General features: G+C 39.7%; 1 protein-coding gene across 1 annotated transcript in view; it reads right to left on the bottom strand.

Annotated features, from left to right (window-relative positions):
• LOC131044508 (probable 1-acylglycerol-3-phosphate O-acyltransferase) overlaps positions 1-15586 on the bottom strand; it is a 99209-nt gene that overhangs the window by 74311 nt on the left and 9312 nt on the right. The gene's annotated exons all lie outside the window — the stretch shown is intronic.

Here is a 15586-nt window from a genome sequence, read left to right as displayed (position 1 = left end):
GCGGAGCAGTGGTAGGGGAGTGGTGCTGATATAAAAATAGAGGTGATTGAAAGGCAAAATCTGCAATATAACATCTCTATGAGTGCCCCATGAAAGGCCAACTAGTTTTCACGAAGTTAAAGGTTGCAATTAGTATGTAACGGCATGTGCCATATAGCAAGCGACCCAGCGCATCCCCGACAAAGGTGGCAGAAGTGGTGGTGTTGTAGGGGGACATTTCCCCCAAGTCCCCAAGTCTCGGAAACGTCCCCCTACACGGGATGCAGGTTTGTTTTGAGGGGACACATCCCCTTGGAACACTGATATATTTACAAACAAGAACATGAAATCTTGTAAAATATATTTATTTTATAACTGGATGCCAATCCAGTAAAGTTTCAAAAAAAATTATTTCAATTGCATTAATATTTGCCACCATAAGACAATACAAAAACACATAAATAAAGTTTTTAATTTTAAAACTGATGCCCATAATTCTAGTAAATTACAAAAAAAGTTGTCCAAATTGCAAAGAAATTTGCTCGCATAACCTAGTTGATGAAATCTTACAATAGAATTATTTTAAAACTCAATTCCCAAAATTCCAGTGAAATCCATGAATAATATAAGTTATGCAAAAGTTACGGTTATAACCTAGCATATAAATATAAGAAGAATATATTTTTATAACTAGGTACAAAGGCTTGTGGTTAGATTGTAAAGATGCTTGACTGTTTAAGAGCTTACCAGAGTTCCACTCTTGCAGATCATAAGCAATTAGCTCAGGTGTGAGCCCCAGGCAACAATTTGACAAATTAAATTAATTCAAATCACCCAAACATTGACCAAAATCACTAAAACTGGGTCTTCAATGTTGCAAATCTTGTTTCGATTCTTTGGAAGTGAAAATGAGGGATAGAGGACCAGTTTACCATATTTGAGGCTTTTTTCTTTATTTCTGGGAGTTAAATTATCAAGTGGTGAGTCTCCCAAGTCTTACTCTCTGAAAACTATGCCTCAAACATTTGGTTCTTAACCAAAGAAGCTCGTCCTGAGAAAAAGACTCTTTGAGAAAGTTAGTCACACATGTTGAATGGAAAGACATTAACTGTCAAGTCATCTGAACTTTCATAATGGGGCCTCCAAGTTCAAATCTGCAGCAGAGAAGTTAGATTTTGAAATTGAATAGAATAGTTCATATGGCATATCTCATCCATATAAATATGATCAGAACAAGTAGATAGCCTTGGTAGGGCTCATAGATCAATGTTGGATTAATTAAACCAAATTTTATCTCATCCCGTCTCTAATAAGATCTTAATTTTGTCCAGTGAACTGATTGAGGGGCAAGGCTATCTCAATGTCACAAACAAGATCAATATCCGAGCCCATCTAGGATAGATCCTTGTATTTAGGCTAAGTTACCAGGTTCCTCCGTCCAATTTGAGGCCAGGTCCAGGGCTGGGCCAGCTCTAGGTTCACCCAAGGTGTGCCTCGGGCTCCTTGGATTCCCTATGGGTCATAAAATTAGGACAGACCTAGACGTACCAAACAAAACCTATTGGCCACCCAACCAAAAAACTAAAAAAATCACTTCCAAACATTTTTAAAAACAAACCTATTCTAATACCTAATGTCATCCTAAACTAAGGACATGACTTCTTTTGCCTCATTTCATAAACATAAGAGAGTAAAACAACTAATCCCTCCAAGAAGTTATTGTTTGTTTTTGAAAGTTTACTATGTTTCTTGAAGGTGAAAGATATGGTAGAGAAATACCTACACCAACAAGAAAGAAAGAGCTACACACAAAATATTTATCTATCAAAAGTGAGTGAATGAATCTTGTAATTTTTTTCAAGATTTTTCAAACTTTTAATGTTTTTTAAGACCTTTTATACATAATATAGGGGTCATAATGCCATTTTATTTAAAAGTTGTAGGGTTGTAAATTTGTAATGTTTTTTTTGTTTTTGTTTTGTTATGTTCATACAGAATGGTTGATAGTTCTAATTTACTTGCCCCACATGTAGAGAGCTCATTAAATTTGATACAACATCACCTATTTGGCGACATAAAACCATGATTGAACAACTTCCTAGTGGTGGCGGTAATCTTTGTTGTGGTAGCCAATGTAGAATGAGTATAAGAGCTCATATAATTCAGTGAAAGCTAACCTATGCCCTCTTATGACTTAAGCCTAAGAATTTGTCTAGAGCTAAATTAAAAGGGTTATGAAAGCAACAAATAATGGGATATATTAAAGAACAAGAGGATGCCAACATAGTGAGTAATAAATCAAAGGAAAGAGTACATCCACCTTCCAAGAAAGGATTTCAAAAACCTTGTAATGGCTTATCAGAATCGGCCAATCCACATCCTTTCATGCCACCATTTTCCAAGAACAGAATACCCACTTTCTTTTGCATCAAGGAGTCAATTTGAAAAGGCTTTCAAGAATGAAGCAAGAGAGGTTGCATATGAGAGCATTGCTCATTGCATTTATGGCAATGGGCTTTCTTTAAAACTTGTAGATCACCATATGGGTGAGATAGGGTGCCAACAATTGCCAATGGACTTGTTGTGACCTAATCACACATCACCCCATCTCAGATAGGGACCCCCTAGCTTTTAGGCCCCTTTGGTCGTTTGGTCCTGGTTTTTTGTGTTTTGGTGGCAGTCTCGTCAGTCTCTCCGCTATGCAGATGTTCGGGGGTCATTTGAAGTTGATCTGCTTCTCGTTTGAGCAAGTTTGGTGAAGTCTAGGGCCTATTCTGTCTTTTCTAGGGTTTCTGCCTTTCATCCTAGATTTTAGGGGTTTTTGTTAGGGTTTTGAAAAAAATCAGGACCATGCAAAGAGCCTCCCGGTAAAATTTGAGCCAAAACGGAGCAACTTTCTATTTTTAGAAAGTTCCTATTTTTTAGGTATTTTTCTGAGTCCCGAAATGTCATCATTTTGCCAAAAATCAAAATTACTATTTTTAGTAATTTCTATTTTTAGTAAGTTTCTATTTATAGTAAGTCATTCCTGCACCCTGTCTAGGGATCTAACGCTGACACTTTGAAGGTTTCTATTTTTGGAAAGTCAGTACTAACAGGATCAGTCGGACAAGGTGACAAAGATCAGACATTTGTAGATATCTCTAATTTCGGAAAGTCAGAAAGCAGACAGAGGAAGCAAAAAATGGTTAAGTGTTGGAAGCCCATGCCTGAAATAGAAAGCTCGAAAATTCACCCAAGTTCAGGAAGACACTTCAAAATCACAAGGAGATCAAAATATTCTAAGATTGAATGATGAATTCCAAGAATCCATGCCAGGGTGAAAATTCCACCCAAAGGAGTAATTGGGCGCCAAAGTGGTTTTCTCATGGAAAATTCACAAATCAATGAATTCCTTCCCCCAGTGAAAATTCCACCCTAGACCAAGGATGGGCGCTAGAATGGGGAATGCAAGGAGAAATGGACAAATGGCAAGAATCCATCACCTATGCAAAATTCCGCCCCAGCCTTGTGGAGGGCGCTAAACAGGAGAAGACATGGACAATTCACAAAACAATGAATTTCTCCCTCAAGAGGAATTTCCGCCCCAGCCTTGTGGAAGGCGCCAGAATGGAGAGTGCATGGAGAAACAGGCAAATTGCAAAAGTCCTTGACCAAGGGTGAAATGCGCCCTAGCCTAATGTAAGGCGCCAAAGTGGGGGGTGCAAGAAATCTTTGAAATTGTTGAAATTCCCTTCCAAGTGTCAAATGCGCCCTAGCCTGATAGAAGGCACCAAAATGGACATGCCAAGGATAATAAGAAAAGACATGAATTCCTTGCCTTGTTGGAAATAGCGCCCAAGGGTTAGCTATGGCGCCAAATGGAGGTAATGGAGGAACATTCAAACATGAAAATCCTCCCTCTTAATGAAATTCCTCCCTCTTAAAGAAATTGCACCCAAATGAGGAGTGTTGAAATGGCCAAGTCAAGGAGAATCAAGGAAATGATGATAAAATTCCAAGACACAGTGAATTCCACGCCCAAGCTAAAAAATTGAAATTTTGCCTAAGGCATGAAAACCAAGAGGTCAAGGAGGAATCAAAAAGCAAAATTCCCCTCGGACAAATTTTTGAATTTGCTATTTTTAGACACCAAATCTCGACGGAATGTGGAAAATTTTATAGATTCAGAATCGTGGTGAAATTCTCCATCCAATGAACCTAGCTCCTAAATTTTAGGAGGATCCCTAAAAAATAGGGATGTTGAAAAGAGACGTGGAAATTCCTTCAAAAGCAGAAGACAACAAGTTAAGATGAAATCAAACAAATACTGAGAAGATCCTTCAATTTCCCTCCAAAATTGGAAAGAGTGAAAATCAACGAGTTGGCGAAGAGAATCTTCCAAGTATGACGCATGACTTGGTGCATTTAAGGAAATTTCTAAATTCAAACTCACTCACATGGGAAGTTTCTTCTGCATGGCGTAGTAATTGGGGAAAGTATGCACATCATGAATGCAATTGCTAATTTAATGCCTCTTAAGAATTCTATATAAGTTTGGATAGACATTTCATTTCTCACGTGCAAGATTCATGAAAGAAGAAGTGGAGAAGTGAAGAGTGGTCATACTTAGTCTCCGTTTTCATCATTTTCAAGGTGCTTCTAGGATGGCGGAATCGAGCAAGGCAGCTACTCTCTCCAAGCAAGCATTGATCAAGGCGGAAATGAAAGGTTTCCTTCCCCATTCTCGGCTGAATTCAAGATGGGAAGAAATCAGTGATACTAATTTAGGCACATTCAATTTGGATGCATTCAAGATCAGAATGTTCGGGACAGCAGAGCACAATCCATCACCAACAGCTGTCAAAATTGTCAAAAGCGGAATTGTTGCGGCAGCTAGTTTTCCTCCTGCTATTCAGTGCCCGGACTTGGTCCAGGAATGTGCAACACATTATAATTTGGAGCGAAAGACAATCTCAACACCTGATGGCAAGTTACTGGCAACACTGACTCTGGAGTCAATTAATGAGGCTTTCGGAATTCCTTCGCACTATTCCATGACAAACAGGACCAACAACGGAGCTCAGGCAGTATATGAAGCAGGTCCTACCAGGTGTGCTGATTTGATTAACAAGCAGTGGTTGCTGAAGCCTAGGGTGCATGCTTCCAAGATGCCAAAAACTCTCACCATCTTCGAGTTCAAGCAGGAGTATGTGGACCTGATCAAAATGCTAAGCAGAGTAATGGGATGTCCACATTCTGTGAACTTTGAGACCTGGATGTTCTTCTACATAGGCAAGATCATGAATTCAAATGTGTTGATCGACTGGGCCAGATTGATCAGTCACTACTTGCACGAGCAGTTGAAAAACTTATAAGAAAAAAGGTCCCAGTCCTTTTTCATGAGCTCCTACCTGTTCTATATGCTTGTGCAAAGAGGAGGATTTGATGGGCTGCCAGCAAGAGGAATCATGGGTTGCAGACCATCTCACCTGAAAGTGCACGAGTGTTATCCCCAACTACATCTTCACAATGTCAATTCTTACAGGTTGGCAAATGACACCTTCACCATGTACTTGACACGGCTTATGCAAAAGAAGTTGCACGTAAGAGTGTCACCACAAGCAAATGCCTTGGTCCAAAAGTATTGAGCTGTGTTCTTGCAATTTCCTAAATTCACCTACATTAGGACGCAAGGATTCTCATTCTAGTCATACAAGTTGCCAAGATATCCATCAGACAAGCTTGTATTGTTGGAGCTCATGAGACAGTTGACCGATTGCAAAAGAAGAAAAAGCAATCAATTGAATTTCCAGTTGTCTTAGGAGACTTCATGGAAATATGTCCACGCTTGGAAGCCGCTGAAAGTGCAGCAGGGGAATTGGCTTTCTATCATCTGCCATTTTATACATCTAGGGCCCAATATGATCCTTACTGCCAAATCAGAAAGGTCGTTGGCGTCAAATTCATACACAAGTTTCACTTAGAAGATTATTGGGCAGGTGTCGAGGACGGCCTTGAGGTCCGGAAGAGAATGCATTCCAAATTGCCCCTTGACACCATCAAGATAAGTGAAATTTATCAGGTGCTAGATCAGGTCAAGGAAGATGCAGATTTGATACAACCTGAATTCGAGAAAGAAAAGGATCAGCCTATTCAGTTGCCAGATTGGTCGGAGCCCGAGGTGGAAGATTTGAGTATCTTAGCTAGACCGGTACTGAAATTCACCAAGCACTGGATTGACAGGCAGATAAGGAGGTTGGCGGAAGGGAATGTTCATCTGACATATCAGCTAATGGGAAGTCTAGAATCCCACAATGAGGCAACTGAAGGCTCTTCGCAGGTTCAAGAAGGAAGGGAAGTTTGGATGGATAAAGGAAAAAATGCCCAAAAGAGACCAAGGACAGCAAAGAATAAGGATATCCAACAGGAAATCCCACAGGAAGTCCAGCAGGAAGAACCTCCACAAAAGAAAGCAAGGACGGAAAGAGATCACTCACCAGCAAATTCCTCGAGTGTGCAGGAGGTAGAGATGTTTCCACATACCACAAGTCCACTTCCAGAGAGCATTCTGGCACCAGATATACTCAGCATCAACACTTCACAGGGACACCATCGGCCAAGAAGTCAAAGGCAAGAAAGTCCCCCTCATCAGGAAGAGGCTCGCTAGGATAGCTTCGTGGAAGCTTTCCTTGGTGAAATGGAGGAAGAGTCGCAGGAACAGTAGCACGTAGAGGATCATAGTCACTCCATCCCCACTCCGGATTGGCTAGTGGGAAGGATGACAAGAGAATCAAAAAGGGAAACTGATCCTGCTCGAGAGTTAGAAGAATTATTGAAAAGGATGGATCAGCCAGCAGAAAAGAAGGCTCCCCGAAAATTTTCCAAGGTTGTTAGGGGAGAATCTGGATCCCGGACCTTGCATGTTGTTGAACCTACAGTGGATAAAGACAAAAATGAGTTCAGGCAAGAGGATTATGTTATCAAACAGATTGATCTTGGCCATGCTTCCATAGGTCAAGTCATGGGAGACTTTGAAGAATCTTCCTTCGCCATGAAGGAGAAACTGCTGAAATCAAAGGCGAAATGTAAGCGGCTGTGGGAAGAAAGTAGAGTCCTATGCGAGTACGTCAGGAGTTTCAAAAGGCCCCTCAAGGAAGTAGGTCCTTCATTCACTCCCCCTTCCTCCCTTCCTAAGGAAGTGGTTGATGATGCAGAGGTTATTAGAGCGATGGCGCAAAATTCCAGGGAATGGGTAGAGGATGTTTATACCAAAGCAGGATAATTCATTGAAGACCTAGCTCTACTTCATTCAAAGTTCGTGACCCTCCTAAACAGACTAGAGACAACAGAAGGATTATGGGAGGATGTGCACATTTACCAGGACTTAACCATTCCACAACTCAGGGCTCTGACGAAGGTTCCAAGGCAAATTATGGTTGACGGGAAAGTGATTCAGAAAAATGAAGCTTATGACTTTCCCCAATGGTTCTACGTCGTTTGCTCAAGAAAAAACACCTTCGATAAATTCAGTGTAGACTCCTTTACTTTGAAAGAGTCCATCAGAAGGGTGCAGGAGGAAATCATTAGTGCAATTGAGGCATTGTTCGTAAGGAAACTCAATGACGGTGGAATAACAGTGAGCTCCCTAAAATCTCAGTTGCACGACTTCTTCTTCGTAGGTTCATTCCCCAAAGAGCATTTTGCAAATGTTTCTTCATTCTCTGGTATAATGAAGAAGACATAGGAAGTCATGATGGAGCGGGAAGTTTTTCAATTGCTGGAAGTCGTCGTTAGCAAATTCATTGCATATGCCATAAATGAGCGAGATAATGGTCATCCATTCTTGGACGAGAATCTTTTAGTTGAATAGTGGTGGCATATTTACTATTGGGGCATTTTGACTAAGTGTGGGTCCAGTCAATGCATGTCGTCGTTGGATGAGGAATCCTCTTGCATGTAGCCTCCTCATTTATGGTTTTATGACAGATTCTCCGTGCATGTCGTCGTCACATGAAGAATGATGGACATTTATTCCTTGCATGGAGGTGTTTATTATATTTTGGGCATAATCAGCATCATGGGGCGCATTTAATGTGCTAGTGGGCGCTATTTTAGGCTTTTGAATTAATTGTATATGGGCATGATGGGTTATTAATTACCGATTCCCACCTTGTTGCATCGAGTGGGGAATCTTCTAGGGTGAAACCCTAATTAGGGTTTGCATGTAGCCAAGGCCAGAAGCCTATATAAAGGGGTGACCCCCCTCATTTGTAAGAGAGGAGAGATTATTATCTGAGATTGTTGCATCAGGATTGTGAAGTAGCCAACTTAATACATTGTTCGATTTTGATGGTGTATTCTTGTTCTATTTTGGCAATCTGCATGGTCTTGCTCTCTTCAATTAGATTAGATTTGCTTATATGTTGTTAAAAGAACTGGATTTGATAGGAGTGCTTGTTGCAGAATCCGAGCTCATACTTTTGGTGTACAGCTGATTGTTGTACACCGTGCAAAGTTAGCCTTAGCGCTTTTGATGTGTATATGCTTAACTTCGATCATCAGTAGAGATTGTTTGATTCGATGGTCCATATTGATGATTTGAAAAACCTCTATGCACCCTTTGAAGATTGCACCACCTTCGCGTAGTTGTGCTCTGCTAGTGAAACGAAGCGTGGTTTGATTTTGCATGAGTGATCCCATCTCCTGTTCTTAGGATTAGATTAGCTTTAGCATAGTCTTCTCTACCCTACTCTTATTTACTTTCCGCATAATTCAAAAAATCCAAAAGATCTAAAACTAGAGCTTTCATTGCAAATCATCCGTGCAGAAATCTTTGAGCTTGCATGAGTCTTCTCAAATTGAACACACGTAAGGTCCCTTGGGTTATCAGCAAACCCATCAAACATCTGAGTCACGTCCACGCACTAAACGAACCTTGAAATTAGCCGTTTGAACTTTAAGAAATCCTAGCATACGGACTAATCTTGATCAAGAAAGGATAAGGTGACCGTTGGTGACTTTATTCTGTGTTAGACGTTGTCCTAAAAAACATGTCAACAGGACCTAATGATTACATTAATCCTAGCTATGAAAAGGTGCACACCACCTTATTGGCTAAGGAAAAAGCTTTCATAGAGGCATCATTTAGAGAAATCAAGGATACATGGCCTAAAAGAAGTGCATCCATCATTTTTGATGAATGGAAAGATTGCAAAACTAGAGAACTAATCAATGTGATTGCAATGACCCCTAAAAGGTTGATGTTTTTGAAAGCCCTAGATTGTGAGATATTACAAAATTTTGGTCTCTATTGAGAAACCTCTCCTTCCAAATCAATGTTGCCATCATGACTTGGGTTGCCATTTCTCTATCATCTAGATGTTGATCAAAATTCTACGCAAGAAAATCTTCAAGAGAGATTACACATGCTGAAAATGAGATTAATGATCAGAATCATCCCCCCTTCCGATTTAGCCAATGGAAGATGAACACCTAAATTCATAATCAAACAGCTTGTAGGCTTTATGATTCTCACTATACCTTGTGAGCATCAATTTCTGACTCTTTGAATTCAACTCAGTTCTCATTGCAACTGGAATCCACATGTATGTAATAACTAAAAACCTTCAAACGACTCACCTTAAGTTTCCTCCCAAACCATGCTTTCTCTAGGATCTTCTCCTTCACTGCTTGTGTCGAAGACCTATTCAAAAGATAAACAACAATGTAAACTGCCTCAACCCAAAACTTCTTGGGAACACTGTTGTTCTCCAACATACAACAACCCATCTCTATAATTGTATAGTTCCTTCTCTCAACTACTCCATTCTGTTGTGGACTATAAGGGGTTGTGAATTGACATTTAACTCTATGTTTAGCACAAAAGTTAGTGAATTCGTTTGAACATAATTCACCTCCATTATCAAACCTAAGAGTGATTATTGAACAAATACTCTTTTTCTACTAATGCTTTGAACTCCTGGAATTCCTTAAACACTTCTAATTTTGTTTATCGAAAAACCACCAACATTTTCATATTAAAATCATCAACAAACAAGAGAAAATATTGGCAACAATGATCAATGCTATATTCATTGGTCCACAAACATTTGCATGAATCAATTGCAAGACTCTCAAGGCTCTCCAAGCCTGTCGATCTGAAAAAAGAGTCCTTTGCTACTTCCCTGCTTGGCAAGCTTTGTAAACACCTTGTATCTATTGTTGGATTTTAGGTAAACCTTCAACCATATTATCTCAAGCCAACTGAGAGAGATAAGATAGGTTGAGATGCCCATAATGTTGATACCACAGTGTAGTGATGTCTAATGCACTCTTGGCTACCCATGCACATTCCTTTAATTATCTAGTATCAACTAGTCGATACAACCCATGATCTTCTATGCCAACTGTGGTGGTTTTTTTGGACTCCTTATCAACAATATAGTGTAGTGATATCTAATGCACTCTTGGCTACCCATGCACATTCCTGAAGTTCTCTAGTATCAACTAGCTAATACAACCCATGATCTTCTATGCCATCTGTAGTGGTTTTCTTGGACTCGTTATCAACAATTTAGCACTTATGTGTGCTAATTATGACGTCCAACTTGTGACAATGGCACATAATTTGACTCGCTAAGAGTGAATTGAGCCCCATGCTCAACACATAGTATACATTGACGAATATAAAAAAATTCCCTCTAGAGGTTATCTAAACATTGCCTCTGCCAACAACTATATACTCCTCACCATCATCAAAAATCGTTCAATTTGAGCAAGTCATGTACTCAGTGAGCCATCCCTTCCCATGAGTAAAATGACAAGACGCTCTAGAATCAACGTACCATGCAGAAGACTTTGCCTAATTTGCTGGTTGTGTGGCCATGTAAGCATAAAAGGTTAACTCCTTTTGCTCAAAATGCTCTATGACATAAGCCTTTTGTGAAGACCCTCTCAAGTTGGATTTCTTTTCAGCCAACTGCTTCCTGCAGTGCTTCTTCATATGAACAAGTTTACCACAGTAGTGACATGTGATATTTTTGAGATTCTTTGAAGTATCATCATATTTTCCTTGACCTTTCTTTTGAGGCCACTTGCCTTTGCCCTTGTCCTTGGTTGGAAAGGCCTATTCCACACTCAATGTTTCACTCTACTACCAAATTGCTTCTTCCATTTGTCCTGCTACAAGTGGGTGTTGCACAAATTTTTGAACCTTGGGTCAACATTGGTAGATGAGATATTGAGTGTTTCTATGAAGTGCTCATATGTCTATAGCAAGCTCTTCAGTGTAATTGTTAATTATGTAACGTCGATCGTACTATTTCATGCTTCCGATATATATATATATATTTGATTACATATACTAATATGTTAACGTTAACTAATGATAAATAAAACCAAAGTTAACTTATCGTGTTTGACCAATGGTTACACCGTTCATGGTATCGGGTGGTAAAGCAATTCTCAAACAAGTCGCACTCCTTCCAATCGGGTAAGTAAACAATGACTAGTTTATATACTGTGGTGAGAGGTATGTAGGGAAGAGATGTGTCTTCCCATGTGGGAAAACATATCTCTTCACTACGTAACCCCTCATCCACTTATGTAGCATGCTTACATGGGAAGACATATCTCTTCACTACGTAACCCCTCATCCACTTATGTAGCATGCTTACATTGAGAAGGATGCACACACCGAAATTGATAAGTGTGGTGCATCTTTAAAACACGCTATAGCAGATAAAATACAACTTTCAGATCACATCTCCATCTCTTCTATTTTGATCACAAAATTTTGAAAGAACTTAACATGGTATCAGAGCGAAGTTAAGGAAGATCATATTAAAATTTTGTAACGATCTCATAAACTTTCACCAGGCTCTTGCTAAGATCACACTCCTATAATCCTAATGGCAACTGGAGTTAGGTTTGAAGATAGATTAGATGGAGCATCAAATTTTGCATCTTGGAAATTCAGGATCATGCTTGTTTTGAAAGAAAATAAAATTGAGTCCCATGTCAAAAGTGAAATTCCTGAACCCTCTGATGATACAGAGAAAATTCAATGGAGCAAGGACAGTGAGAAGGCCCTTGAGATAATTGTGGATTCAGTAAGAGACCACATTGTACCAGTCATTTCTAAATATGAGACGGCCTTTCAAATGTTCAAAGCACTAGCTAACATTTATGAAATCAACAACACTAGCAAGGTTCCTGTTGTGACGTTTTCACACATCGCCCCATTGCAAATGGGGACCCTTGCTTTTTTTGCTTTTTAGGGTTTGTTCTTTAGGTTTTTTAGGGTTTTGTCGGTTAGCCTTTGCATTTTGAGTGCTGTCGGGGTGATCACATGGATAGCAAGTCCGGCTTGAGTGAGGTCCTGATCCTGAAATTTGGCTAAGTCTGGAATGTCCTGATCCTGAAATTTGACTAAGTTTGGAAACTGAAAAACCTCAAAAAACTAGATTTTGCAATATAACTCCTGGAGGTCTGAAACCACTCTCAAACATCCTGAAAGTATATATGGAATATAACTTAAAGTATAAGAAGGAAATGTCACTTATACTTAAATGTTATATTCCATTAAAATTGTCCTGATAGAGAGATCGAAAAGTCAAATTTCGCACCTGTCCTTCTCCAAGGGTCCAGAGCGAAAAGCGCTCCTGTCCCTCTCCAAGGGTCCAAGGCGAATCGCTCATGTCCCTCACCAAGGGTCCAGAGCGAAAAAGCTTAGTGGAGTCATTCCTGACCTTGTTTGGACGAATTGAGACATCAAAGGCATGGTGAAGGACGAAATGAGCATGATAGAGCATCCAGACTTGATCAAAAACAATGAAATGATGAAGTTTTTGCCTAGAAGGTCAAATTCGCTCCTGGTCCCTGACTGAAGGACCAGAGCGATTTTCTTTATATGCACAATTTTAGACCTTTTTTGGACATTAACTTTTATTCATGGCATTAAGTAAGATGATATCTTCCTTAGCCAAGACTTTTTTTGATGAAAATTGTAACGATTTGGCCTAGAGAGCAAATTTCGCTCCTGTCCCTCAGTGAAGGACCGGAGCTTAAAGTCTGACATTGCTTTGTCCTCGCAGGATTTTAACGACTTGATGATTTGAAGAAGTCCAAAGAGATGCATTTTACCAAATGAATATAACTTGAAGTGCCGTCGTGAAGAAAAATGAACCAAAATGCAAAAATCGCTCCTGTCCCTCAGTCAGGGACCAGGGCGAAGTTCTTTGTAGCTCCCGTCCCTCTCCAAGGGACCAGAGCGAAGTTCTTCAAAGATCAAGCAAATTTTATGTTTGAAGGCAAGAAAGGAGGTGAGTTGAACCCGTTGAAGATAAATTGAAGATTACAAAGCGTCAACAAGGGACCTAAATGCTCAAGTTCGCTCCCGTCCCTCAGGAAGGGACCAGAGCGATTTTTGTCTTAGATGATTTTCTTGCCAAGTTTGAAAGGGTCTCAAGGCATGGATGAGTGAAAAGGTACATTAAGAGACCATTGAAGATAAATTTTGAAGGAGATAAGATGAAATGAAGCCTACAGGACCAATATCGCTCCTGTCCCTCTCCAAGGGACCAGGGCGATATGATGATTATATTGCCGTTCCTCCAAATTCAAGACACTCCAAGACAAAGAACAAGGTGGCAAGGACGTTTCGAGGTGTTTCAATCAAGCATAAAGCATCAAAGGTTGCAACATTGAAAGAATTGCACCAAGACACCTAGTTCGCTCCTGTCCCTCAGGAAGGGACCAGAGCGAAATCCTCATGAAGGCCTAGATTTCGAAAGTTAGACAAGTATCAAGTGATTAAGAAGGATCAAGGGACTTCATCTCGCATTATGAAAGCGATGGCAAGTTGATGGAAGCAAGGACAAACCTAAAATCTTAAAGTTCGCTCTTGTCCCTCTCCAAGGGACCAGAGCGATGTCCATCATATTGGCCAAATCTCTCAAAATTTATGTTAAGTCAAGATTTTACAAGGTGGTAAAAGGTCCAAGGCATGATTAGGAGATGATATACAAAGGCTTCAAACGTTAAAAGATCATCAAATCGAACAAAGAGGCTATATCGCTCCTGTCCCTCTCCAAGGGACCAGGGCGATTTGCATAGGATCATTCATTTTTCTCCAAAATCAAGACAAGGCAAGGATAGGCAAGATCAAGGACGCCATTTGGAAAGCGATGAACAAGAAGCAAAGATCGAAAGTTTGCCAATTTGAGCCAGGACATAAGGATCGCTCCTATCCCTCTTCAAGGGACCAGGGCGATATTTGCCAAAACACTTGTTATCCTTTAAAGATCACGTCGAAGCAAAGTTGCACAAGGTTTAAAACATCATTTGGAAGGCGATACAAAGGAGGTGGACATTAAAATGTTACTAATTTGAGCTTGAAATGGAGAAAACATCTAGATCGCTCCTGTCCCTCTCCAAGGGACCAGGGCGATAATGGTCATAAAAGGCATTTGTTCACATAAGCAAGACACTCAAGCTCGAAGGACCCAACGAAAGTGGCAAATTCAACGTGGAGATGAGGACTTTGAACGTTAAAATTGCAAGAATCAAGACCAAGATGATGGATCGCTCCTGTCCCTCAGTCAGGGACCAGGGCGATGAGGTTTGTATTTTTTTATTTTTTTTATTTTTTTTCATCTTCCCATTTTGGCTCCAAAACAAGCAATTGAATTTATTTTAAATGCTAAATTCGATAGGTTTTGAAAATTTAATTAAGTGGCATTTAAAAATAGCGCATGGCCCTTTATTAATTAATTTTTGCCTTTTAAAAATCGAATTTATTTAAAATTATAGGCACTAAATTAATTAATTATAAATAAAAATGGGGCGCTTGATTTAAAATTTGTTTCATTTTAAATTTGTCTTATTTACCAAAGTCGGCCTAAGATCAATATGAAGGTAAGCGCCTATAAAGGGAAGGTGGTTTATTCATTTCAAATCATCATTTAACATCCTTCATTAGCATGCGATTTGGAGAATACAAAGGAGGTGCGAAATTGTCATTCAAGAGGAGGGCGCAGACATCATCAAAGGAGTGCGAGCTTAGTCTCAAGTTGGGCAAACTTGCCAAAGACCACGTCAAAGATATCCTCAAGGGTGATGAATTGATAAAGGGATCGTTCATTTAAAGGAGATCACGTTGAAGCCATCTAATTTTGATTTTGCCTAGGCGAATTCCTTTATTTTGCATTCTAGTGTTAGCTCTCAAGAGAGGTATGGCGATATGGATTTATTGTTTTGATTTTGAACGTTGATCGTCATAGCTTAAATTTTGAATTTTGAATTTTGAATTGTAATAGCTCAATCGTTTTTTAGGAAATAATAACTCAAGGATTTATTATGAAGTTTCCTAAAAATTAATTTAATCTATGTTATTCATTGCAAAATCATGTTCCTAATTTTGAAATGTTGTGTAGGCATCAAATGGAGATCTCATCAAGGAAAATCAAGCCGGATCAAGGACGGTCTTCGCCGGGACGATCAAGCAAGGACAAGGACGACCTTCTTTGGACTAACATCATCAAGGGCAACCTCTTCCAATCCAGTGTTCCAAGGCGAGGTACATCATCATCCTGCACATCGAGGACACATGGAGTTAGAACAAGGG

This window comes from Cryptomeria japonica, chromosome 9 (genome assembly GCF_030272615.1).
Source record: "Cryptomeria japonica chromosome 9, Sugi_1.0, whole genome shotgun sequence".
Lineage (NCBI taxonomy): Eukaryota > Viridiplantae > Streptophyta > Pinopsida > Cupressales > Cupressaceae > Cryptomeria > Cryptomeria japonica.
This window is presented reverse-complemented; position numbering and strand designations above follow the sequence as displayed.